Raw genomic sequence first — 27098 nt, 5'->3', positions numbered from 1 at the left:
TACCACTAGCCTTTTTAATTTGGGCTCTATATTATGCACTTAGGCTTTTAAATTTATACATATAGATCTATAAATTATAATCTATATCTATACAAGTAAATAGATTCTATAATTCTTGGTATTATCTTTATTTCATTTTTAAATTGCTTTTGATAATGATAACCTACAGAGATATTATAGTTTATTTTCTTCTAACATTTTTTTAAGTTTATAGCCAACATGCAGCAAAATCTGTTTGCTTGTATCTTTTTCTTCTTTGCTGCTTTTTAAAACTGATTACCTACAGAAATTTGGTAATATTCAGTTTTAACTTATTCTACCTGTTCATTTGTTTGTTTTTATAGCTATTTAATTTTTTGGAATTTGCTTTGATGTGTGGTATCAGACATTTTAGATTTTTTTTTCCTATATAACTGCTATACATTATCTGATAACATATTTTATTAAAAATTAATTTCCCACTGTTGTATGAAACTTCCTATGATACACAGAATTCACTGAATTTATTATACACATTAGGTTCTATTTTTAATTTAAAAATATATTCTGTACAGGTGCAGATTGTCTGTCAAGAGCTGATCATATCGATAGTATATGATAATTCTGAGAAGCAACATTACACTGATAATAACTTCCTTAGCTTCTAGGTAATGACTTTTGACCATACTGGAGCTTTATAGCGTTGGCTTTGGGCTGAACATGAGATTTTAAGAAATGAGAAGAGCATCACCTTTAATTTTTAAACTAAATTATTGTTCTGTGTCCCATAGGAAAATAACCTTTTTCATTAAATCTAAAAATAAATGTTTGCTTTCCTTTGGTAAATGATCTGTTTAAAATAAGACTACATTTTGTATCAATACCTAGTATTGTGAGCATGAATTCTGAAGCAGACTGGCTGGGTACAGTTCTCTGATCTGCTACTCACAGGCTGGACAGCTGGGGGCCAAACACTTAATCTCTGTGCACTACTTTCATCATAGATAATATGACAAAAGTAAAGGTCATTATCTTCTGGGGTGGTTACAAGGATTAAATAAATGTCTGTATTATTTTATCTAGTTTTGGAGGAAACAGGGAAAATGTGTTAACAAAGGCTTCCCAGACAGGGTTATCATTTGGCTAAATTTTAAAATATAAGTAGATGTTCATTATTTGAATATTCCATTTTGAAACCAGTTTCTGAAGTTGGTGGTTGCCAATTTGGTAGAGAATTTTTGCTACATACTTTTAGGAAGTTCTGCCCAGCTCTGCGGGGACAAGCAGAGTGCTGGTTTTCGACGAGGTCTCAGGCCTAATGATGGAGTGTGTCGATACTGCCTTTGACACGTATCTCTTCTCAGCAGAACTAGTGCCGAGAGGGCCCCAGTGTTGAGAGAACAGGTGGTAAAGGATCTGATGGAATAACTTACACAAAGGCAAATGGTAGCCAGTGGGTTACCTCTTCTAGGCAGGATCTTATAGACATTTTTTAATTTGAAAAGTGTCTTCTCAGAAATAATTGATATTTAAAAAAAATCAACCTTAAGGGCAGCTTAATCCACCATTTTTCTGGATTTCTCTAAGCATTAAGTTCGGTCACCATGAAGCAACAATCCTAGAGTTTATTAGCTTAGCTGCACTCAGACACATTTCTGCTGAACTGATTTAGCTAATCCTTAGCTTCCACTAAGAAGTGATACGGTATAGTTATCTGAGGGACGTTTTTGTATCTTTCACAAAACAGCAGTTGTAGGCATTATACATGATATTAAGGAATGTGTCTTAAATACGGATTCATGGGACAGAATTTCCCAGTATTTAATGCCAGCCAAGAGCAAAATGTTGTCTCTTAAGACAAACCTAGACATCCCCTTTTACCAGACCATAAGTACTGTAAAGTCCATGAGCATCTTTGGTTTCTTGGCTATTATTATTAAGTGTAGAGCTAAATGTGATGTCCTGTTTAAGTAGTACAGATTATCTTTGGTTTCTGATACAAATGTTTCTTACTTCCTAAATGGTCCCTGATCTATCTTAGCTTTAAAAAAATTTGTATTGTCTTAAATATTTCAAATCTGTAAGCTGCTTTAAAAGACGTATAGGTACGTGAATGAAATATTTATTATCTGCATTCCTTATTTGACCTTTATTAAATGTTAATTTTTTAAGAAGGGTGGTAAATTTTTCGTCTTTCCAAGGGAATTTCAAATTTATACCTTCTACATCCCTCACTTATAGGTACTCAATAAATGGCTGATTGATAGCTGTCTTTTAAAAGAGGATGTCTAGAGCAGATTTTTAATGATGGATTTTCATTAAAAAATGATGGGTTAATGGCAGAAATACTGAGCTGAGAGAGGCGTTCTGCTATTTTCAAATTACTCCGCAATGGACTGTGGTCAGTTTCTACAGGTAAGGGACAGTATCCCAGGATCACCATTCTTTAAATTGGAAGAGACTTTGAAAGAGTCCAGTTCCTTCCTTTCAGAGTTTAGGAAACCAAGGATCAGAGAGTTTATACCATTTGCAAAGGTACCGTGCTAAGTCATTAGAAAGTCAAGATGGAAATTAAGGCTTCTCATTTTCCAGTCGAGTCATCTGAGGCCAATCCATCTAATCACTTTCCACACCCACACGATGAGAGTGACCTACATAAATTTTAATGTTTGAAATCAAGCCCAACCCTATTCAGAATCTCCATTCATAAAACTCTCCATTTTAAAAGTGCTAGGAATCAGGACACAGATGACAAAATCGTGAGCACTCATTGTGCCAGGTCCTCTGTGAAACGTATTTCATTGTTTTATATAATCTGCACAATAACCCTTTGGTGCAAGTATTATTCTTATCCCCATTTTTCAGATGAGGAGGTGAGTGGCAGGACCCACGCTTAGCACCAAGCTAGCTCTCATCACTCCGAATCCCTTACTCTGCGCTTACATGCTTTCCTTTGTAGATACGTAGAGGTCTTCCCCCCGAGCCAGACGGGGCCACCCTAATACTCCTCTAATAGAATTCCTAATTCCGACACACTTAGACCTTCTCCCTGGAAACTTCCCACCATCAAAACAGGAAGTCACACTCAGCACTTCAGGAATGATGTCACAAATAGTGCTGGAATCCAGTGAAACACCAAGTACTTGAACAAATCAGGGAGGAATAGTCCAAATTCCCCAGAGAGAACGTCAGCGAAAAGAAGATGCTGCGATGGGGGAGTCCCCTGGGGGAATGTAGGAATGCAAAGCTGTGACAGGAAGAAAGAAATCTAAGCCTAAAGCAGCTGGATCCTTTCTTTGTCTATAGCATCCTCAGCACCGGGAAAGAGTGCATGCTTGACTGTCCTAAACTTGAAAGAATGGCTGAAGTGGACCACCAACAGCGTAACATTTAAAGGTGACACAAATCAGGGAAAGTCTCGGCTAACACACACATCTTCATTCCATACCGATGACATTTGCCAAAAGTGATCACCTGTTAATTTTTTTCTGATGAAGCCTAAGGACAAATATGGCAAATGCCAAGGAAATAGTTCAACTGGAACCAGATTCATTGTTCAACTGTTGGTACCCCGGGACTGAGTAGCGCTGGTGCGTCTTCTGCAGCCGTGGACTAGACAGCTTTCTGAAAATGCTAAGGCACAGCGCCTTCCCAGAGCCGACTCCACGGGATGCCAGCCTCCGTGACGCACATCCCAGCTGACACCATGCCACTCGACCCCATGACGCTTTCCGCATGTTCACTCATCTGCCTTGGAGGGACTGAAAATATTACTATTGATTCAGGTTGGTGTTTCATGTGGCGGTTAAATTTTAAATCACTGTACGATGACCAATACTTTGGGTAGTAATGTGATTCTCTTGGGTTTATCATCTCTCTTGAAGCTTGACTAGTGAGTACATGGCATAGCGTTTAAATTCCAGATAGAGGAATAGTTTTTAATAACACAAACACTTAATAGAACAACTTCTCCCTAAGCTTTCTCGTAACGATATTAACAGGAAAAGACGATTTCTCTCTGTGTTCTCCCCTGCAGACATTCTCCCAGCTGTGTACCTCTATCAGTTTTCTCCTTAACGTGCTCCTGGCACACTTACTTTAGGGTTGCTGGTTTTAGAGCTCTGCTTTTTTTTTTAAATCCTTGTCACCAAATGTGATTTTTGTGAGCATTTGGGATACGCTGCGAGCAAGGATAACCTGATTTATATTGAGACCACAATGGCAGAGCACGTAGGATCAACTACCTCTTTATAAAAGAAGCCTTTAAGAAATGACTTCATCTTGGGACCATGTCTGGCTACTCTACACAATTTTTTTTAAGGGCTAATAGTTACTGTACCAGGCACCACTCCTTTCAGCGTGGTCTTGGTAGGTGCACACTTTAACAGGAAGGAGGTAACACCTACATCTTGCCTCTCCCACAGAGAGACCGATGGCGCCACTGAGGACGCATCCCTGATCCAAGATGTTAATGAACACATTTCTTACTGGCAGTGGAGCTTTCGAAGCCTTTTTTCAGTGCCCACCAACCACTCTCCAGTCAGGATGAAGGGTGTTAGCTAGGTATGGGACTGAGCACAGATGCAATCTGAATATTCAAGCTGACCCTGCTGGTGGATGTTGGCTGCGCACTGAATGTGGCCTGGCTGAAACCTGCTCCGACGTGAGTGTGGCACATAGAAACTGGGACAGATGGCGGGGTCAGTAATAAGGAGCATGTTTGTTGTTGCCGACTGGGGGCCATTTCTCCTGCCAGCATGACTCCACAGATTCATCCTGGCCTTGGTGACCAGGGGGAGAAAACGACGGTGTTCAACAAGCATTCTGAAAGACAGCATATGGCCAGGAGGAGACCCCCGAGAGCCCCGGGATGAGCTGTGCTGTGCGACACGGCGGCGGCATTGCTCCTGAGCAGTAGGAGGCGTGGTGGGTTCAGCCGGCTCCAAGCGCCAACAGACGTGACTGAAAACAGCAGGACACGGAATCTGCGAGCCTGGGAGCAACTGTGCGGTGTGCTGCTTCTAAGATGACTTGCTTAATAAGCTACATTCATTTCATGCCTTCTCATTGTACGCCCGGAAAATATTCACGTGGCTTGGGTTTTAGGTGACAAAGTGTTGAGAATGTTTGTTGATTAGATAGATGGATAGATAGATATGTATTTATGTGTGTGGGGGGGTATGTATATGTATTTATGTGTTGTGCCTGTGTGTGCATATATACATTTATGAACTAATAAGAGTGAAGTATTAATGATGCTCGTCTAGAAGCTTAGTTAATTGGGAGTCTCTTGGGGAGTCACTCAAGTTGCCGTCTGCTAATTAAGGCGATGCATCTTCCAGGGATTTGGAGAAGCACGAGCCGGTCCGGCTCTGTGACCGCTCGGGGGTCGGCGTGCCGCAGCGCTGACCAGCGTTCACGGACTCCAGACACACGGCCGACTTGGTCTGATGCCTTCTGCTCGCACAGCGAAGACTTGTGGGCGGTGATACAGTAACACTAATCACAGAATAAAACCCCAAGGTGATGCCACTGTAACTTTTTTCAGGAATTTGGAAATTTTGTCGTTGAGTGTGGTCCTTTTGGAAAAAAAGAAACCTGCCACGATCGCATGTCTCTTCTGAAGCTTTGTGGATTCACAATTCTTGTTCAAGCGTAGATGAATTTCCTGAGACAGCACCAAATGAGGAATCCTGGGGTGCCACTGGTCCTGTTTCGATGGATGCCGTTTCTGGTCCCTCACTGTTGTATAGGTCTCCGTGCCTCAGATTCCTCTTCTTCGTTTTTGACGCGACACCAAGATCTTCCCAATTACAACTGACCAAGTGAATGGGATTTTTAGAAAACTACAAAGCACTTTTCATTCTTCTGAGAACAAGCTATACAAATAAAAATATATATTCTCAAAGGGATTCCTTAAGACGAATCGTTCAAAGAAAAGTCAAATCATTACAAAAAACGTAAAACAACTTCAGATATGCAACAGAATAACGAAACAGTGCCAAACCCAAAGACTGGGTTTTATTCATGGATTTCAAAAATCTTGGACTTTAGGTATTTAAAACTTCTCTCCCTAGAATTGGAGTTTAACTCTAACATTCTGACAGTGACCATAGAGCTCTGGGATCTGCCCAGGGTTTCATACAAAAGCAAGAAAAGAATCTAGCAGGTTTGAGAGAGAATAAAGATGTTCCTGGCTTGTTCTGAAAGTGCAGCTCATTCAGTAAACTGTAGTATCAGTTTTTCCAATAATCAATTCAGTTTTCTGTTCCACTACAAGGCTGAACATAAATGTGAGCTGAGTGGGCCTGGGGTCACTGAGGTTTGCGAACACATGGAGGGTAGGGAGAGCTGTCTTCTGAGAACGTGTTACACCTGCAGACCTTGTCATTGTAATCCAAAGTGGGGTGGGATGGGAAGTGTCACTGGCGTGGTCTGGTTTCATGTCAGAGAGTACTTGCATTTTCCAGCACAGTCCTGGACATAATGGAAGTTTGATAAATGAGTGTCAGACTGAACTTTGAAGCTTGGGAGGCAATGAGGCAGAAGGACACAGAAAGTTCTTGAGCTAGAAGGGAACGAAGTCAGGGCGTGAAGATGGGCGCCCTGGCCCCGCTCTGCCTGGCCTCTCTGACTTTACCTCCTGCCGCTCCCTAACCATCGTGCTCCAGCACAGCGCTGCTGGCTGCTCCTTGAGGCTTTTGCACTGGCTGTTCCTTCTGCCTGGAAATCCCCTCACAGACAGCCACTTGGCTTGCTCTTCACATCTGTGCTCAGATGTCAGCTTCTCAATCAACTGCAACCTGTCTTCTGACTCCCATACTTTTGACTCCCCCACCCTGCTCCATTCTTCCCTTTGCCATAGCCCTGTCTCCTAGCAGACTCTCATTTCTGATCCTTAATGTGCATTTTTATGTCCCCTTACTTCAGTATAGGTTCTACAAGGGTAGGATTTATTTTTGTTGATGTATTCTAATTGTCTAGGACAATGTCTGGCAAATGGAAGAGATTTAATAGTTATTTTAGCCAAATGAAACCAAATGAAGAATGACTAGAGGTGACCAGAGGTTCTAGTGCTGTGGTAACTGAATGCCCTTTGAAGCATCACAAAACGTATACCCACGGTGAGTGAGGAATGACTGACGCCTACAGCAAGTAGCTGCAGTGTGTATCCACGTCCTCCTACCAAAACCCAGCATCCTGGGTATTCTGCAGCCACATTCATGAACTGCTCAGGGGCTTGCAGAGAGACACCTGCACTCCCATGTTCACTGCAGAAGCATTCACAATAGCCGAGGTATGGAAACAACTGGTGTTTGTCAATGGACAAATGGATCAAGAGCATGTATAATGTGTATATATACATAATGTGTATATATGCATACACACACACACACACACACACCCTCCCCCACACAATGGAATATTATTTAGCCATGAGAAATCTTGCCATTTGCAGCAAAATGATGGAAATTGAGGGCATTATGCTAAGTGAAGTCAGCCAGACAGAGAAAGACAAATACTACATGGTATCACTCACAAGTAAACTGTAAATAAAAAAGAAAAAGAAAAGTTAAACTGGTACAAACAGAGAGTAGAAAAGTGGTTGCCAGGGATCGGGGTGGGGGGAGGGTGGTGGAGGAAACTGACAGAAGTTGGTGAAAGGACACAGACTCAGTGCTAAAATGAATGAAGACTGAGAATCTGATGTATAAATGATGACTGTAGTTGATATACTGTATTGTATAAATGAAATTTGCTAAGAGAGTGAGACCTAAATGTTACCACAAAAGTGGAAACAAAAAGAGTAAATATGTGAGGTGATGCATGTGTTAACTTTATGGGGCTAATCCTTTCGCAATGTATACAAATACCAAACCATCCTACCGTACTCTTTAAATATCTTACAATTTTATTTGTCAATTGTGTTTCAACAAAGCTGAAAAAAAAGGGAACTACTAAAGGGCTCTAAAATTAAACAGCAGGTGGGAGATCTTCCTTTGGTTCCTCCCTGGCTGTTTGGAAGCAGGGGCTACTAAATTTGATTCAGAGGTACCCAAGGTCTGAGAGCTATCCCTGCATAATGCAAAGAAGACAGGAATTTAGGAATCAATGGAAATTAAAACAAATTGAAATGGAATCAATTTCGATTAGATACTTCCTCAAATCAACTTGCACTCAGAAGACCATTTTTCTGACAAAAAATATGAAATCAATTTCGATTAGATAGTTCTTCAAATCAACTTGCACTCAGAGGACCATTTTTCTGACAAAAAAATATTCATACGTCACATTAAAGATAAAAAAAAATCTATCTTCAGTAGGACTTCACCAAATATTTCCAGTGTTATGTGTGATGCACTAACTCCAGAATTCCGGTGAAGGCATTTTAAAGAAACTTCAGGTAACATCAGAGAAGAAAAAGAACCCAGCATCTTTCACATAGTTCCACTCATTTAGGTTTACATTTAGAGAATGTCTCTTTTTCTCAAAGACCCAAGGGAAAAAGAAAAGAGAGAAAAGACAAGTAAATGAAAATGAAAAGATTCTAGGGATTTTTTTCGGTCCTCTCCAAATAGCTCATTCTCAGGAAAGCGTATCTTCTGTCAGATTTAACTTCCTCATATTGATTTAACTTCCCTTTCTTCAAGGAAGAGTTAGAAAACTGCACTCTTTTAAAAAAACTTTATATAATAATCCTTTTCTAAAAAGAAAAGTAGCAATTTTTCTTTAGCCTTTCTTTTTGGGCTGAACTCGGTTTAATTTATTCTATAGGCTAAATAATGCCAGTTCTTTATGTCCTTCTTGATTTTGCTTTTTGGCACTTGAATAGTCTTGATTCTTTTAAATTCGGCTCTTCCAGGGCTGTTTTGATGAAATATTTGATCAATATTCTTTAGAGACTCATACAAAACTTTCTAAAGCCAGTACTTTCATTTTTAGACTTTATCACTATAAAAAATATATGTTCACAATGGGAAATTGAGGAAAGATAGAAAAGAAAAAGAAAGAAGCCAAAATCATCCAGAATTTGTGCTCTCAGAAATGTCAGTTAATGTATGGATATCACCATAGCTTTTTTTTTTTCCTGTCCACATATACATTTTTTTTTAACAAAGCTGGAATCATATTTAGATATAATTAAGTTTCCTGATTTTGTTTTTTTTTACTTAAGATGAGCATTTCCTAGGTACAGTATACATTATTTTTAAAATATTATATTAGGAGCTACTTTCATTCTACCAAGGGTGTTTGGAACAAGGTATATTTTTGAAATCCTGCTTGGTAGAACAGTTATATAAGAAGTGAGGTTATCTCAGCGTTTGCTTTAAACACACCAAAATATCTAATGGTCAGAGTATTTGCAACTGAGAACACTTGACAAATTAGAGTAAATTGTTTGAACTGCAAAGTAAATAAGCCCAGAAAAGTGACTTGAATGACTGCTATTACTGATCGAGACACCGGATTCTCCTGTCCATGTGCAAAGAAACCTCAGGGACGAATGCGTCTAGACTCCTGAGTGAGGAAGATTTGCATCGTCCAGTGACTGTACCAGCTGGGCACACCCTTCTGTGCAGTAACTCCATGTCAAGATCTATGAAAGAGTAAATACAATCTTCATCTATATTCTACAAGGACTGTCTCAGAATTTAAGTCTGTCAAGCAGTCACAGACTAAAAAACAGTTCTTTTTAATCATAAGAAACACTGGACGGCAGCATATTCCCGGGCAACTTCGCTATCCGGCAGCTCACAGGTTTAGTTTCTGAGATGAGTAAACTTGTAAACCAAAAAGCATTCTGAAAATGAAGTTTACAACCCACCTTTGTGGGGCCATTTCTTATATGCCATCTTGCAAATTTTACTCTGCCAGAATTTGGGCAAAAAGAGTTATTCTTCGTAAGTGTGTAGAGGCTGCTTTTCTGTGTCATCAGGAAGAACTGTCACCCAGGACACACTGCCCGACTCCCCTAGTGCGTGTAGTACCCCCGGTTACAGATCTTTCTTACATGGTAATCATTAATCCTGCTTTGCTTTTCTGGTTGTCAAACTCCAGTGTGTATCATCACAAAACAAATGTCCAATAAAGGATCATTTCAGGATAACCTGAGAGCTGAATTTCTGACTCTCAGACTTTGGAACAATATTCTCTGACTTTAAAGTCTTTGATAATTCAAGTGGCTTTCTAAAGCAGAAGGACAGAAAAATAGGTATGCTTCTTTTATGTAGATACAGAGGCAAGTGCTTCTCCTCCTGCTTTACACAAATCCAGTAGACGCATCTTTTACATTCTGGGCAGCAAACCGGAACTCTATTAGCTGGTAGATGAAGTAAACTCTGTAACTATATGTTCCAGATGTAACCGGGAACAAATACACTCAATCCATGCAAGGTAAAGTCACAGCCCTCAAATGGAAAGAACTAAAAGTGATCAGGTCATTCCACATGAAAAGTCCATTTTGACATTTCTGGTGTATTAGCAGTCTGTGCCTGCTCTGGTGGCCTTGGAAGACTGAAGAGCAATATTCATAATCTCTACTATCGCTTTTAGTTTTTTTTTGAAGACCACTGGATATTTACTACCCTGCAACTTTGCACTACTGGGGTTGTCCTCATCTCTATAGCAAACAGATTAAAATCAACAGAGGGAAGTTCCAGAGAGTGACAAAAATGACTAGGTTTTTCTTGGGACTGTTGTGATTACCTCTTTATACAGGGGCCTTCTGGGTCATAACGAAATATCAACTGTCTGGAGTCACGTGCTGTGCTTCACCCCTTTGGTAGATCAGAGAAAGAGAGAACTTAAGTCCATCACTATCATCGGGTGCAGCAAAAAGGAGTGACTGCTGAGTAGTTTTAGGCGAGTTACCATTTTTTCTTGCAAATTACATTTTTACTCGTTCTACAGATAGGCCAAAATAGCAGTCGTTCTTGCATTAAATTTAACAAATAAAACAATACACCTTTCAGCATGGTGGCTAAGATTCAGTGATGTTGAGGGGAGGACGATCTGTAGAGAGATGTTAGTAAGGCACAGGGTGTTGGGGGGGCAAGTGTGCAACGGTTAATAGGAGAAGATGTCAAAAAAAAATGAAGCATAATAATAGTGCAATTTATCCTTGCTAAACGTACTGCAGTGTGCTATAATTAAATATGAAAACCTAAATTTATCTCTATGTTCGGTTGTCATTAATTTAACAGGGAGTGCACATGTTCTAATCTAATGGCTGATTTTTTTTTCTCCATGTGCAGCATATTAAAATGTATATTAGCCTCAAGGTGCATAAACACAAAATAATAGACCAAAGGTTCTGGCCTGTGGAGAAAAAAATCCAGGCTCAAAGGCCGTCAAGTAGCTGTGATGCAGGGGAGACACTCACTTAGCCTCATTAAGCCAAAGCTCTCTTTTGCTTGTCTTTTGTTCTGCATGACAGCAGCCTCTTTGTTGTATAATAATTCATTCCAAGTTCGTTCCAAGCTACCGAAACTGGTGAACTGTGGCCATTTTAATGAGAAGTATTGCTGGTATGCATAATCTGGAAGCCACGTGGGCCAGACAATCACAGAGCACTGCAGCCAGCAAAATGAGATATTGTCGAAATCACAAATTTGTCAAGTTGTTTTTGGACAGGGTATTATAATAAGCACTAAAATATGCATCCTATTACTCTGCATCTGCCAGTCAAAGATCACAGTAATGAATGCAAGCTGCAGGGTAAAACCAGGCCGTTTTCCTAAGTAAAACAAACCACAGAGTACAGAAAAGAATTATGTGGTAGTTTTTTGTTGTTGTTATTGTTGTTTTGGCATTGCTCAAATTTTTTTTTCTTTTTTTAAAATCCTTTTGCACCAGGAGTCAGGTTCTCCTGGCATGGTGTCCACTGCTAGCAGTGAATACACAGTGCCTGCTGATGCCAGGGACTTAACGTGAATACATTGCTTTTTAATAGGTACGCTTACCAACAGAGAATGCAAAACCTCAAACTCAAGGCTTAAATTGAGTCTAATGAAGAATTCCTTGGAGACAACAGAAAAAAGGACAGATGAGAGAATCTCTCGCAATGATACAGGGCCTTATGTTTTATCCTTCCTTGCTTCAAATGGCTTAGCCTTCAGGATTTGTTTTGTTTTTGGTTTTTTTTCCCCCTTGGGTTTTTTATTTGCTTGTCTGTTCCTTGCCTTTTTTGTCTGCCTGGTGGCTGGTTTGCTTTTTAGATTCACCTGAAGTTTCCATACTAGCTAGTTTAAGAAAACTAACACAATGACGTAGAGGGTAAGGCTTTTCACTTGTCAATAAAAGGGGTCTTTAGGGAGAGCAGCCATACGATTCCTCATCTAAACCAGAACTCTTTTGAGAATGAAAGGCAAAGGGGTATCAAAAACTGAGGGCATAAGAACCAGGTTTGTCACAGGTAAACTGGCCTACACAATTATGCCAACTGTAGGTTCTTGGATTGGCAAATGTGAAAGAAATTCACCATGACCAAGGGGAATACAATACCCCGCTGTCATTTCAGGCAGTCTGCAGTAAATACGAAGGGGTTTTGTTTTTGATTTTGTTTCTGCCTTCAGCCAATAGACTCTCGGGGGCAGGGTATATAGCTAAAGTGGTAGAGTGCATGCCTTGCGTGCATGAGGTCCTGGGTTCTATCCCCAGCACCTCCTCTAAAAATAAATAAACCTAATTACCTCTCCCCCAACCACTGCCAAAACCAAATAATTAAATAATACAATAATAAACAAATAAAATACTTAAAAAGTCAAACAACAGACTCTCCATAAGGTCTGGCTAGAAATACAATGACCGGAAGACAATCTTAGAATAGGGAGGAGAACCCACTGTTCCACTCTCTTCTAATCCCTCGTTTAAACAAATCTTACTGAACCTTGTTCTAGGATCAGCAGACACTATGAGGGACAGAAGGTTATAAAAGTACCATCCTCATGTTTGGAACAAACAGGGCCTATTTAGGGACCACTTGACTCAGAGATAAAACTGTATGTGCAGAGGAAGAGCACAACTGAGGTTGGTATAGCGGGTTGTAGTGAGATCACAAAGAGCCTTGAAGGCCAAATGAAAGAATTCCTTACACCCGTTGATCACGTCAGCACTGACGGCTCTGGACAGGAAAACGAGTCTTGGAAAGAGCAAAGCGGCAATGACATACGAGAGGGGGCCGGGGGAGGTGGTGGCGGGGAGGAGAAAACCTACAAGCACAGAGCAGGAGAGCGGGCCTGCCCACCCCAGCTAGAATGCTGATGTTTGAGTTGGATGAACGAGGCTACTCCAAGAGCTCCTGTTCTTCCTGAAGTATTTCTGCTGTAAGATACACCTACTCCCCAAGCTGCGTGATACCGTCTCAGGGTCTCCCGTGTCCTCAGCCCACCAGTCCGTCTTGCCTTCGTGTCCGTCTCTCTGTGCCTTAGCTCAAGCTCAGTGTTTGGAGAGCAGGTGACACTTCTTGAGCTCTGCTTTCAGAATGTTCAGGGCCAAGAGTGTCAGTCTGTCTACGTGACTCGGTCTAGCCTAGCTGGGCTGGTAGACTTCTTTGGCCTTCATGCTTAAGCGTGTGAGCACTTTGGGGCACAGCTACCTTATCATACAGGAACAGGTGTGAAAAGGAAGATAAGTGCAAGGCAAACCAGAGCCCTGAGTTTGTCTCAGGAGATACAAGCTAGAAGCTCTGTCCACGGCCGAACCACGGAAGCCTGAAAGTGTAACAAATGTCCTGGGATGTAACGTTTGGAGTCTTAAAGCTGTGATGCATGACAAGCTAAGCTCTTCGGTGCCAGAGGTCTCTGTCTCTAGGGCACAAAGACATCCCTCTATTGCCCAAATGCCTCCTGTTTGGGGTGTACGCGTGTGTGTGTGTTCCTCCGGGACATTTGCTTTGAAGTCTGGTCATCAAACTGGGCTTTTCCCTGGTGAGAAAACATCCATATTTGCCTGCAGTTCGTGTTACTTGCTAAACCGAAGACAGATACACTGCACAGTAACCAGAATGCTTCTCCTCACTCTTCATGTCATTAGATTTTCATCTACTGTTCAAAGTTCTGGTTTCATTTTTCAACTCTGATGATGAATACTAAGAAATATTTTACTTAAAGCTCTATTTCATTTTGTAAGGAATAAGAAATATTTCACTTTTTTTTCTTTACAGACCTCAATAATATTTGTCTTCTAAATGGAATCTTCAAAGATACCAGGATTATCTTCTGCCTTGTTACAGATTGGAACATGTCTACCATGAGATCCCTGGAAATATCTGGCTTTAATTAAAATGAAATGTCACAGTAATGTCATTCCACACTTTGAAGTCATGACAAAAATCACTGAACCCCTGTTAAGTAAGTGGAAACACTCGATAAAACGTCTAATGGTCCTTCTACACACACGGAACCCCTCACAGCACGCTGCTCGCATCTCCTTCGTACTCTCCTCCTATGTTCTGCCTAGTCTTACGGCTGTTTAGCTCTTACATTTCAACTGAATCATAAATTCTTAATCGGTAACACCTGCATCACTCTACGTTCACACCACAGAGCCTTTCATGTGCTTTGAGCTCGGCAGATATTAGTGGAATAGAAAGGTAAGTCTAAATGTTTCACACCCTTCGGAGTTCATCTCTATCATAGAAACATAACATGCAGATGTGCTAATGGAGGATGACCAAAAATAGCAATCTTTTGAAAACTAGTATTAATTAAATGCATGGGATATCCTAAGTTAATATTGTACAATTAAAATGCTACAACACGGACCAAACTGAAAGCTGATATTGGTGGCAAAATGACATTGCAAAAGAGGGACACTTGACTCCATCTCCGCGCTATCCTCCTAGTCTACAGCAACGTGGTCTTGCAACCAGATTTCTGTAACAGCCAGTGCCAGCTGCATAATCCGGGGGCCCAGTACAAAACACAAATGCAAGGCCCATTGTTTAGAAATGATGAAGGACTTCAACATGGAGTTAGCAGAGCATTAAGCCACGAGCAGGACCCTTTTGAAGAGGGAAATCTTGTGAGACGGCCCAGGTCATACTCAGCTGGCCCCGGGAACAGTCTTCTCTTGATCATTCTGATTTTGATTTTATCTACTTTCTATTTTCACATAGCAGTGTGATGACACATTGAAAATGAAATTTAGATAATATCACTGTTTCTGTGCCAAACCATTTGCCAGCTTTCCTTTGTACATTTAGTATGTAATCCAAGTTCTTTATCATGGCCAATAAGGCTCTAGGTGATGTGGCCACTGCCAGCCTCTCAAATTCTAGGTGATGTCACTTTTAGCCTTTCTTCCCAGCGTTGGCCACGCAGGCCTTCTTCCAGTCTGTAGTACAGACGCTTTTCTCTCCCAGTGGAATACTGTTCTCTGACTCCTTAGCCTTCAGATCTCATTTCAAATGTAACTCCATCAGAGAACCCTTCCCGGTCCTCAAATCAAAGTTCCACATAGTCTCTTAAGTATACCTTCTCTCCTTCATGACGGTGATCACAAACTGCAACTTCTTTAAAAATTAAAATTGTTTCTCTCCATCATCTGACTGTAATCTCCAAGAGGGCCAGAACCCGGTCTGCCTTACCCACCACAGTATAACATTTGGCACAGAGCCTAGCTTACAACAGGTGCTTAGTAAACATGTTGAATGAAAGAACTTGACAATGAATAAATGAATGAATGAAAAGGCCATTCAAACGCTCAGTGACTTTTTTCTCATTGTTGTTATTCTTTTCATGAAGTTAAGATATAATTTCCTTGGGTGACTGGAGATACAAGCAGCGCACTCAGGCATGGGGAAGGGGGAGTCCTAGGCTCTGCTCTGTACCCAGGAGGAAGCTATTTTCTCAGGATAATGAACATATTAATATTTATTTCTATTATACAAAATAGAACCCGAGATCTAAGTACATTCCTGCATACAATCATAACTTTCTGGTTAGTTTGAGATATAATGCCTCTTTCTGAGGTCTTCTCTTTCTCATTTCCTATTCTATTTCAGAAGAATGAGCTGTTATTTTTACTTGCCACCCTGTTCTCCTTTGGCTTCAAACAGAATGAGGGCTATTTGTAAGAAATACACAAATAAAGTATATCACATCTTGCCGAAATTCTAGTACGTTATTATGACAAATGTTTTTCATGGCAATATTCATTGCATTATGTTCAAGTATTTTTGTTGTTGGTCTGGAAATACTAGAAGCATAATTACTAGCTTTGACAAAGTAATAAAGTCAATAGAATAAAGCTATGCTAGGATTATTGCCTCTTGCCATAAGATAAGCAGCAAAACTAAGTCGGTGCACATATGGAAAATTAATATTGATATCAAATCCAGCCATCTTATGCTCAGAATAACAAATCATTACATTCTTTTAGTATTCTTCTATGAAACACATTCCTTTTATAACTTGATGGTATAGAAAACATTAAAATACTTTACGTGTATTTATATAGCACCTTACTTCATTTAGGAGCTTTTTATTTTATATATATATTTAATATATATTTTTATTACATATATTATGCTTACATATAATATATATCATATGAATAAATATATTTTACATATATATAAAATTTCTTTTGATTGTCTCTAACAGTTCTGTGAAGTCAGCAGGAAGATTTGTCTCCATTCTCCAGGTGAGAAAATTGAGGCTCAGAAATACTGTCTATGACCACGCAATCAGCTAATGGTAGAGTCAGAATCCACATCTTCAGATTCTTGTTCTTTCTATTTTATTGCCCTCCGTTTAACAAATATAGCAGATATAAAATCCTTTTTTAGATTAAAAACATTCTAATGAAGATCTTCTACTATTGCACAAAGAAAACCTAATAGCAAGCAGTTAATTCATGAAGCGGTCTTACAATAATTCATGAAGAAATTTTACCACAGTACATTATCTGACTGTCCAGTACTATTTACTAACCTCCCCAGCCTTTCCCCATCACAAAGAAGTGTATTTAATTAATATTACAGTTATTTAAGAACTAACTTTGTCTGGCCTCGCTTAGATTTACAAATAAAGTATTAATTACCAGGATTTCTGGGTTTCCCACCAAAATGCAGTTGAGGACATTTCTGCTGGTATTTGCAGGAAGCCCCGCCTGATAACTCTGCGAAGCACTTACATCATAGGAAGCATTTTCAACACTTCTGGTGGCAAAATACACTGTGCAGTTCTGGCCAGAGTTTCCAAGGCTACGGCTGACTTATTTCCTGACCTAAACCATCTCTAAATGAGATTTAAGAGTTTAAAAGCCGAGAGTGAATGTATGGTTGGGTTACATTATAGTCAGATGAATGAGATTTGCAAGGTCAACGTCAGTATTAAATTTAGGTGTAAAATGTGAAGGTAGGAAGTTTGAATGATGTTTCCACTTTGTTAGTTGACTGACTCACAAATATGAAGACATACACATACAGATGCACATATTTAATATTAATTAATGTATCCATTAGACGATGGTGTGATATCACATAAATACTTATATTTAATAGATATTCATATATATGATGTGTGCTATATAATATGTTTATAGGCATACATACGATAGATATTGACAAACACAATAGAAAAGATATTGACATGCAATACTGTATATATACTGGTGTCTATGATTAGCTATATGATATCTACACTCTCAGTTCTTTGGTCAAGTTGTCACTTTCTCAGGTCCACCGTGACTGAGAAATGGATACTTCTTCAAGTTTATGATTCCCATTGCATTTTTCCTACTGATAAAGTAGAACTTTAAATATAACTTGTTTTATTTTTATCTGTCCTCAATTTGAGTGCTTCCTAGTTCATTAAATTTAGAAATCCCTTCTCATTGCCTCTCTGCCATGTACTTAATGATCTGTAAAACACTTAAAAACACCAGAGGAGTTCATTTTTTTAAAAGAAACCCTACCGAGAGGGCTTCTGAAATGTGAGAAAATCTTTTGTAATCAGTCATTTATTTATCTGTGCTTTAACTATAATTTTCATATAGTAGAGGTAGGCTTTTGCAGGGCAAACCTGCAGTGTGTTCTGCAGCTCAACCAGATGATAGCTGATAACAGCCTATTTTTTAAAAAAAATTTTTGCATTACCTCTGTGACAAAACTAGGTTAAAGGTTAATGAACAGAGTTATAATCCAGAAGAACAGGATTTAGGTTCAGCTGGGGAATCTCATCACGATCACATTTGTGGACAATATGGTGACATGGCTTGACAGGTGTCTGAGGCCAGGCTGTCTGCTGCAGAACATGGCGAAGACAGTATTAAGAGTGTATGTCTAGGTCATCTGTACGGTAGGTACCCTTGTCCTAGGTAAGTTAATGTGTTTTGCCTGTGTCATCACAGATGTGGAGCAAGCTAGAACTGTATTAGACTAACTTTTCCTCAAGACCTGGTCATGGAGTGGGGAGTTAGCCTCAATTGGGTATTTTGTTTGGGGGGAGTGTTTACCTGACCTGGATAGTTGAGCACCCCAACCTGGGCTGGGTACTATTAAGCATGTGGGTGTATATTAACATGTGGAACATATTTTTCTGTTTGACTTCACTACTATACTTCAAATTTCATGCGGTCTAAAATCAAAGACTTTTCACATCTCGTATTTCCAGGCGCTGTCACATGTCTGATCTTGGAATCATCACTTAAACTATTCTTAGTTCTTTTCATCCATCAGACTTTATACCCTGTTGTTCTTTGGCTCTTGTTTGAAGCTTGATCCTTTTGGCTTAGTGTCCGAAAATTCGCTTTGAATTTTTACCCGAGTCATTAAAAAAGAACCACATCCTCTTCTATGATTTGTCTCTGGGTAGGAGGCCCCAGCTTGCATTAGCTGTTTTTATTATCCTAATACACTGAAAGCTTGACTTTGCTGAAATTTGTTCTGCACTTTCATTCTGGCTCCAGGTCTCCTAATAATACTGTTTTCTAAGTTGTGTCCATTAAATATCTTATTTGGCATTATTATTTCGTACATTCATATCTTACCTTTATCTTATATTTCACTTCATTTCTTCTTCCTGATTTGTAACCTCTTCAGATTTTTTTTTGTGCAAGTTAGCTTTTCCTGAGAATTGGAAGTAGCTCCCAGATTATAACCATCCACAAACTTCCTCAGTGTTCTTTTGACCTCACTTTCCGATGATGTCACTAAATAAAACACATGAGGTGCTTCTTACTTTGAGATCTGATTTTATTGCATTATCTATACCAGGACTTCTCAGCGTCAGAGACCCCTTTTTAATGTGTTACCATCCTCTTGCCTTTTCCTTATTGGAGAGACTTACTACTTACATGGGATTTTATCCCTCAGATGAGGTAGGTTTTGCTACTGACCTCTGAGGAACACAAATGCCCGCTTATCCCTACCCTGTTTCCATTATTAAGTCAGTTCTCTGCACAGGACAACAAAGTCCCTCTCATTTCCATGGTGACTGAATGGAGAAGCAGTGATTACAAGGAATCAGCCAGAGCGCATGAGACAGAAAAGAGGAGACTGGAAATTTCTCCAGACTCAGGGGAGACGTATTCCAAGGCACAGAATGGAGAATTGCTTCTGAAATATTTCACTTTCTGTGAAAACTGCCCGCACTTCTTGATGGATATATTTTCAAGTCGTATAAGCATTCCTGTATCTGTAATATGTGTATAAGCTCTCCTTTATTTTTGACACTTTTATTCACCCTTAATGGTACATGGAGCTAAAAGTGATATATTTCCTAGACATGGGTTGATTTCAGGTGATGTGTATCTGCAACCGGAGAGTAAGATTCTTTGCAATGAGCGGTGTTGAATAGGGGCTTCCACAATAATCAGGCATCACGTCTCGGACTTGACTGCTCAGGAAAACCGTATGCATTCTTACTGCAGTGCTGGGTGCTTAAGAACGTTTTCTTCATTCTGCAGTTAACAAAAATGACCCTGAAAAGTACACTGATAGCAAGCGGTATCACACCAATTATACCCTTCACTGCGTTTGATTGTAGGGTTTTCTCTTTATTAGCTTAAAAGTGAGCAATACCAACTCCAATTCCCCAGGGCCTTTTGTGCTTCTACAAATCATGTCAAGTTGCTCACAACCACTGAATTCATTGCTCTGATTTAGAGACAGCAGTACATTGGATGAGAATTTAAAAACAACAATAGCAAAAAACATGAAAGTCTTCAAATTGCACAAATTTGCAATTTCAGAGAGTTTTATATCTAGGGGAATGTTCTTTTTATGAGGATTCTTCATGCTTCTCATTTACTGGAGATGACTTTTGGAGAGTTCCACTCTGGAAATGGCACAGTACCTGGTGTTGCTCTTCTTCTGCAGACAAGTCACCACACACACACATACAAAGTCATCCAAAGGCACCAAAGAATGCCCAAAAGGAGGCAGAAATGGAGGGAAGTTGATATTAAGAAGGGAATGACAACATTCTTTTCGCTTGAGGATGGGCTCAGGTAGTACCAAGGAGGGAGGTTAAAATTCAGAGAGAAATGCACAGACTTACTGGGTGAGAAATCAGAGTTCAGTACCATCAAAGCACCTAGAAACTGGGAGAATATCTAGGGAAGGGGAAAGCTACAAACAGAGAGCATCGAATTCTGCATACGTATTTGATCCAAATCTCTGGCTGACCTCTGAGCCACGCATGTGCTTGGCAGACTCCAAGCAGCCCAGCTAAGACCGACATAACTGAAAAGAGTTCAGCTGCTGCTAAGTACAGAGGGGACAGAGTTTAGGGCTTGCATTCAGATAAGTTAACTGTCTGCTGAAACAAACAAAAAATCAGTACTTGTAGTTAGCAAATAATAGAGTCCAGAGTCTCTACAACGTATCGTTCTCCCTGTCCAGAAACAATAAAAAAATTACCAGACTTACTGAAAAAGCAGGAAATTGTGATGACTCTCAAGAGAAAGGGCAGTCAATGGAGTTCAATTCTGAGATGATTCAGATATTGGAGTCAGAGGTCAAGGGTTGTAAGGCAGCTATTGTCACTATGCTTCAGATTTTTATAAAAACAAATATAATGATCATGAGTGATAAGAAACCTTGCAGGAAAGAAAAGCTTTCAAAATGGATCAAGAAGGCATCCTAAAACTGGGAAATGTGGTGTCTGGAATAAAAAAAAAATTCTCTAGGTGAGCTTCACAGCATGATGGAGATGGCAGGAGAAGAAAGACTCAGTGAACTTGAAAGGAGATCAGTGGAAATTATCCAGTTGGAAAAACAGAGAAAATAAACGATTTAAAACATAAATAGATAAAAGAACCTCAAGGACCTGTGGAACAATATCAAAGTCTAACATACATTTAATGAGAGTCTCAGGATAGGGGAAGGAAAGAAGGGCACACAAAAACTATTTGAAGAAATACTGGCCAAATCCTGCCCCAATTTAGCAAGATGCATCCATTCACAAATTCAAGAAGCCCAGAGAAGCTTAAGCTGAATAAATACCGTAGAGGATTTCTGCAGATTTATAACATTTTAATTTTATGTAGAGGCTCTGAATTTGGAATATGTGTGGAGAGAAATGTAGCAAAGGGGATATAGAAAAATGTGAAAATAACAAGAATCACCTAGAAATGCATTTTGTTTCCTTTAAACCTATTATTAAAATCTTAAACAGATGTATTGTAAGAATGAATCATCTATTAGATAATTAAGTAAAATAACATTATTCAGTTGCTATGCCACTTAAATAAATTCTAAGATTTCCCTTCATCTCCCTCCCTCCCTTCCTCACTTTCTCCCTCTCTCTCTCCTTTCCTCCCTCCCTTTTATCCTGGAGAAAGACAAAGAATGTAGTTTTTCTTATTGGCATCATTAGATTGAGGGAGAAATGACGTTTTATTATTTGGGTCAAGAGCTATTGTGTAGCCAGTATAAAACCAATTTTATACTTACTGCATATTTAACTAACTTCTCCACAGTTGTTATACAGCAGAATGCTGGGCTTTCTAAGGTGACTTTAGAATAACTTCTATTTAAGAGACATGAAATTAAAACAGAAAATTACTTTGTGAAAATGGGCTATAAGGAAAAAAATAACAAGACAACTTCTCTCCTTGATCCATTCAGAATATTAGAATAGGGTGAGCAGGAACTTAGACTTGAAATGCAAGACAGAAGGTTTTCTCCACGTACTCATGACAGAATGTTAGGTATACACCCTCAGTTGAACGAACACCCTGTATCTTTTCTATAATACTGATGAGGGTTCAAAATGGATGCCTCTTTAATATGCCACCTGATAAAGGTAAGATTAGAGGTCCTGCAGAAATTTGAAGGCCGAATGATGGGGTGTCTGATTCTGAGAAATAAATTAACTCTTTACATAGGAAAGAAAGAGTGCATGAGGCTTACCCCTCCTGTTAGCCCTCTCTACTTCCCCAGGTACAAAGTCAATTACAATTTCATTGGTACTTGAAGTTTCCCTTATTGTCACATACTTCGATTATCTGAATTTTAAAGAGACCACACAGCCTTACACGTGAACCCCGTCACAGCTGGAAGGTTACTGCCCACATTATTTACTTCGTCGACAAGAGACTGCACCATTACTGGGATTCACTAATGTGAAATCTGAATAAAAGCCTTACTTTAATTACTGCTTTCATTTTTTTTCAAAGCCCAGTTCTTAACAAATATTGAAAACATAAAGTTGGACCTGGTCACTGTTCTCCAGTTAATTCTTCAAATAGCTTCAGGACAGCTTTAGTTAACTTGGCAGAATACCCTCAAAAGCGAATTAGCGTGTTTAACAACTTGGCCAGTCTCGCCCTCATCCCCGCCCCAAGCAAAGCCCGTTTCATTTCCAGCAGGCTAGAATGCATACAGTGGTCTAAATTCCATCCTGTGTTCCTATCTTGAATTGGCTGATTTGGAGGCAGGCAGACTTCCTCTGTATTTCATGCAATTTAGAAACAACAGCAGATTAGCGATTAAATTGGCTGAACAACTTCCGGCTCATATCAATTAATTTCTCCAAGGATTTTTCCTTAAATAAAGCATCTTTTCTGCACAGCTGCAGGGAACGTCTCAAACAGCCCAACTATATAATACAGCACTAGCTCTGAATACTTTCATTTTTAATGTTAGAAGCTCTGTCACAGAAAACAGCCTAGAAACTCTGTGGGGGCAATCCACCATTATTCTACGTGGATACAAGGATAAGAAATAACAGTATTGATGTTCCAGTAAATTGACTCTTTATAAACAAGAACTCTCACCTTCTGAAAGCATCTGCACTCATGAGGGACCCAGGGGTATTTCTAAGCCAGTCCAGAAAGAGTTATATATTTGGCAGCCATAGAAGTGGTCTCCTTCATTTTAAATTCAACATGAAATCTAAACCGTGTGTAGTTAAAGTGGTTTTCCAAGTGGAAAGAAAGCCACCACCCACCCAAGTCCACACACACACTGGGTCGTGTGAACAGCATTGGATGAACAGCTCTCCTTTAGAAGCAGGGCTGAGAAGATAAGGTTGTGATATTCACTTGCTTCTGGTCCCTAGACTTCGATTCTTAAGAAAAAGCGCAAGGTTAAAACTTTGTACAGTAAAACTGTCTTCGTGCAAATGGCAAAAAACATACAACTTTCCTTGTAGGGTTTCCTTAGGATGACTGGCGGTTTGCTTGTATTGTCCCCTCAGCCTTTGAGAGCTGATTGACCCAGCAACCTGCTCCTTCCAGACGTCTCTCAATTCAGAGGTACCAGGAATTACCTGCCAGGAATTACATTTTATGTTGAGAACTCTCCAGACACAAGCAAGAATCTAGAAATTTGCCACATGGGCTAAAACTTGTGCTTTAAAGTTGAAGAAAATCGGAATTTAATGCAGATACAGGAATATTACCTATGGAAGGTATAGTCTGAGCATTTTGGAAAATGTCCTTATATTCTATTTTCAGTAGTTTTTATTACCACTAATGTTTTCAATAACTTTACAGGGTCTATTAATGCTTAATTAGAAAATGGAAATGTTTCTGCTAACAAAATTTAGATTTTATAAAAAATGAAATTATGTTTTAGAAGAGACTCCTCTTGAATAGATTTATATATAAAGTTTTTTTTTTAATGGAGGTACTGGGGATTGAACCCAGGACTTCGTGCATGCTGAGCATGAGCCCTACGCTGCTTATACCCACCCTGCTTAAGTTTTTATAGCGGAATTCTTTTTTTTTTCCTTTCAGAGGATATCCAATGAAAAATATACATTTATCCAAAGTTTTAGTGCAGATTAAAAGTTAAAATTATTTTGGCCACAGGAAGAACATGATAAACACTTCTATGGAATATCTACCTCATATTTATACACTCCCTGGATTTATTTAGTATCCAGGCATTAGATTTAAAAATTAAAGCCCATATCACTCCATTTTCTGTAAGTTAGCGCTTCTTGACACTGTACAATTCTTGGACATAATTACTTCGGGTCTCCAGAGTAAGATCAGTGAGCAACTAATGAGAGATTCCTGGTAAAAGCAGATAGAATGAGACAACGACCACATAACTGAGATCAAATTATATCCACAGGGAATATGGTGTCTCAATAGTCTATAAAAGCCTACAGGAGAGCTCACTACCGTGGATGAAGTGTGTGAAGAGTTCTTTTGAGTTGGTGAAAAGTCTGAATTATAGATTCTTGGGAGGGATATGCACTTTTCGGTACATCCACTGGAAGAAACTGCTAACAAATGCTCATTTAAAACAGCACACTCATTGTTGGTTTTCACATGAATTTTGATAGCATACTTGAAAGCTGTTAATTATCTTAAGTAGCTTAAACAGTTTCTTGAACTGTGTTTATACTAATAATTGTTTAGCAACACAGGCCTTTTTACATTATAGCATAAAGGTATATCACTGCCGCCAACGAATGAACATCCCGCGTTCTAAATTAGTTATGTCTAAAATGCTCAAGTTCGTAGTTTTTCAGTACCAGTCTCTGGAAAAACTCTAGGCCTTTCTGAGGTCCACTACCCTTATTCAATATTCACAAATATATGACTTTAATTACACGTGATCATATCTTAATAGAGTTACGTTTTCAGGTTTGTATGACAGATTTCTACAGCGCGTGGTAAGCCTGAAGTTTTTCTTTCAGGCACATATTCAGGTTCGAATTGCGAATCTGAGGGACTCTGAGAAGAGTAACCCTTTACTAAGTGTGGTGTTCTCCAAATAGTGTTAAACTTGTCCCAGGGCGATCAGAATTTTACGACTAATACCTATCTTGCTCTGCAACAGTCACCCCTACAATGCTCAACGGGCCGCCACAGTCAGGGGCCAAACGTGCTCCAAAACTGAAGTGCATTTGCCAGCAGCCATTCTTCACCCTTTTGCGAGGGATGTGGACTGGCTAGGGGTTTGGGTTCTGATTTCCTGCTATCCGGGTTCGAATCCCAGCTCGACTGCTTACTAGCTGTGGCTCGGTCTCTTCATCTGAGAAGCATGAATATGTATCAGTGAGCCCTGTTGCACAGGTCGTAGGGTTAAATCCAGTAACGGAAGTAAGGCACCCAGCCGAGCACATGGCATTTAGGGAGAGCCAGGAGAAAGTTAGCAAATGTCATCTACTGGCGAGAAATCTACCGAAAAGGAAGTCAGGTTCATTTGGCACGAATTGTTCTTACCAAGTTTTCGTTTCTCCCTCCCTGTGAGCATTGTTTTAGACAAATTCTGCTTCCAAAAGAACACTTTTTACTCTTCCTTTTTCGCAATCATATATATATTTAAATCAGTGAGTTTAAATATTTTCTAGGGGACGAAATGCTACTTTATATTCAGAAAACTTCAGAAGTCCCCTCTGGAAGAACCAGTGCATTTTCGGTTTGGGCACTCCCCCCGTGTGTGATAATTTCTCCCAGATGACCGGAAGCTGTGTTTGCTCACATTTTCAGGCTCTTTCAGTTCCCTGGAGACAGCGTGTCTGGGGCTGAGGCTTGAATTTGGTGGTTAATAAGTACTTCCTGACTCAACCTGCTCACACGGAAACAGGGCTTCAGTCTCCATCTAGTGATTTCTGCTCTGCTCTTTCCAGATTGAGATGATCCTTCTTAGTGGAGAAGATGGAGACAAAATAGGAGTTGAGCAGTTCTGCTACCTGTGTGTCATCTGTAAACACTTAATAGTTTTAAACGCACTTTCCGAAGAAATGGTCTGATCACTACCATTTCCATCTGGCAGCTCTAAAAAAAAAACCCAGTATTACTGATGAGATGGATATCAACCACATTGCTCTATTATTTTTTTAAAATTTTATTGTTATCATTTTTTAATTTCTTAAAAAAATTTTTTTTGAGAGGTAATTAGGTTTATTTATTCCTTTTTAATGGAGATACGGAGGATTGAACTCAGGACCTTGTGCGTGCTAACCATGCGCTCTACCACTGAGCAGTTTCCTCCCGCCTCCATATTACTCTTTTCTTTTCTTTCCAACTCAAAATGTCTATATATCAACATCTTCCTTACATTCCTAAATGAAGCATCCCTGTTTCCAAGGCAAAACATTTGGGGGAAAAGCCCTTAGGATGAAAATGTGCATACAATTGTCTGTGGTAATGATCAGATTTTTTTTTTTTGACAAATAGGGCTAACTTTTGAAACACTGCCACACTTTCCTCTCCCAACAAACTTTATTCCCAACTTGTAGCAGTTAATCACTACTGAATCAAGTTATATTGTTCTAACCTGTATTCTATACGTATCTGGCATAATAGATAAAAGCCTCAAATATACTCTCAGACGGTGACTGGCGGTGTAACCCTTGTCTGCACGATGATGCTCTGCGTTGGACTGTTGCTTGACTTTGTATCCTCACTACACGGGACCCTCCTCCCAGACAACCCTGCAGCTCTCCACTCCATCCCTAGGCCTGCTGCTGCTTCACCTCGCCCCACCCAGCTCTGGCATGTTACACCTTGTAATACTAAATAAAAAATAAGGAGTGGATAAAATTCCTTATCGTTTTCCTGGGAAATTTTTTAGGTTCAAGAGTGTAAGGACCAGGTATCCTCTATTTCTAGAGAGAACCTCAGAGGAGTATGTGCAAGAAATGCACAAGCACTGCAAAGGTAGGCGACAGCACCCGCATGCAGATCTAGGGTACTTGCAGACA

At 39.6% G+C, this 27098-nt stretch overlaps 1 protein-coding gene and 1 long non-coding RNA gene across 4 annotated transcripts in view; one reads left to right on the top strand and one right to left on the bottom strand.

Annotated features, from left to right (window-relative positions):
- DPYD (dihydropyrimidine dehydrogenase) overlaps nt 1–27098 on the bottom strand; it is a 722107-nt gene that overhangs the window by 60270 nt on the left and 634739 nt on the right. The gene's annotated exons all lie outside the window — the stretch shown is intronic.
- On the top strand, nt 3128–26938 carry LOC140698531 (uncharacterized). 3 transcript variants are annotated; one of them, XR_012076346.1, is made up of 5 exons: nt 3128–3764; nt 14144–14572; nt 16587–16626; nt 23631–23843; nt 26701–26938. It is a non-coding gene; the product is annotated as an uncharacterized lncRNA (long non-coding RNA). The 3 variants fall into 3 exon arrangements; XR_012076348.1 differs by having other exon boundaries at nt 23586–23843; XR_012076347.1 differs by lacking the exon at nt 23631–23843.

The sequence above is a fragment of the Vicugna pacos genome, chromosome 9, assembly GCF_048564905.1.
Source record: "Vicugna pacos chromosome 9, VicPac4, whole genome shotgun sequence".
NCBI classification, from domain to species: Eukaryota; Metazoa; Chordata; class Mammalia; order Artiodactyla; family Camelidae; genus Vicugna; species Vicugna pacos.
The sequence above is the reverse complement of the archived record's forward strand: the minus strand, read 5'-3'. Positions and strand labels throughout refer to the sequence as shown.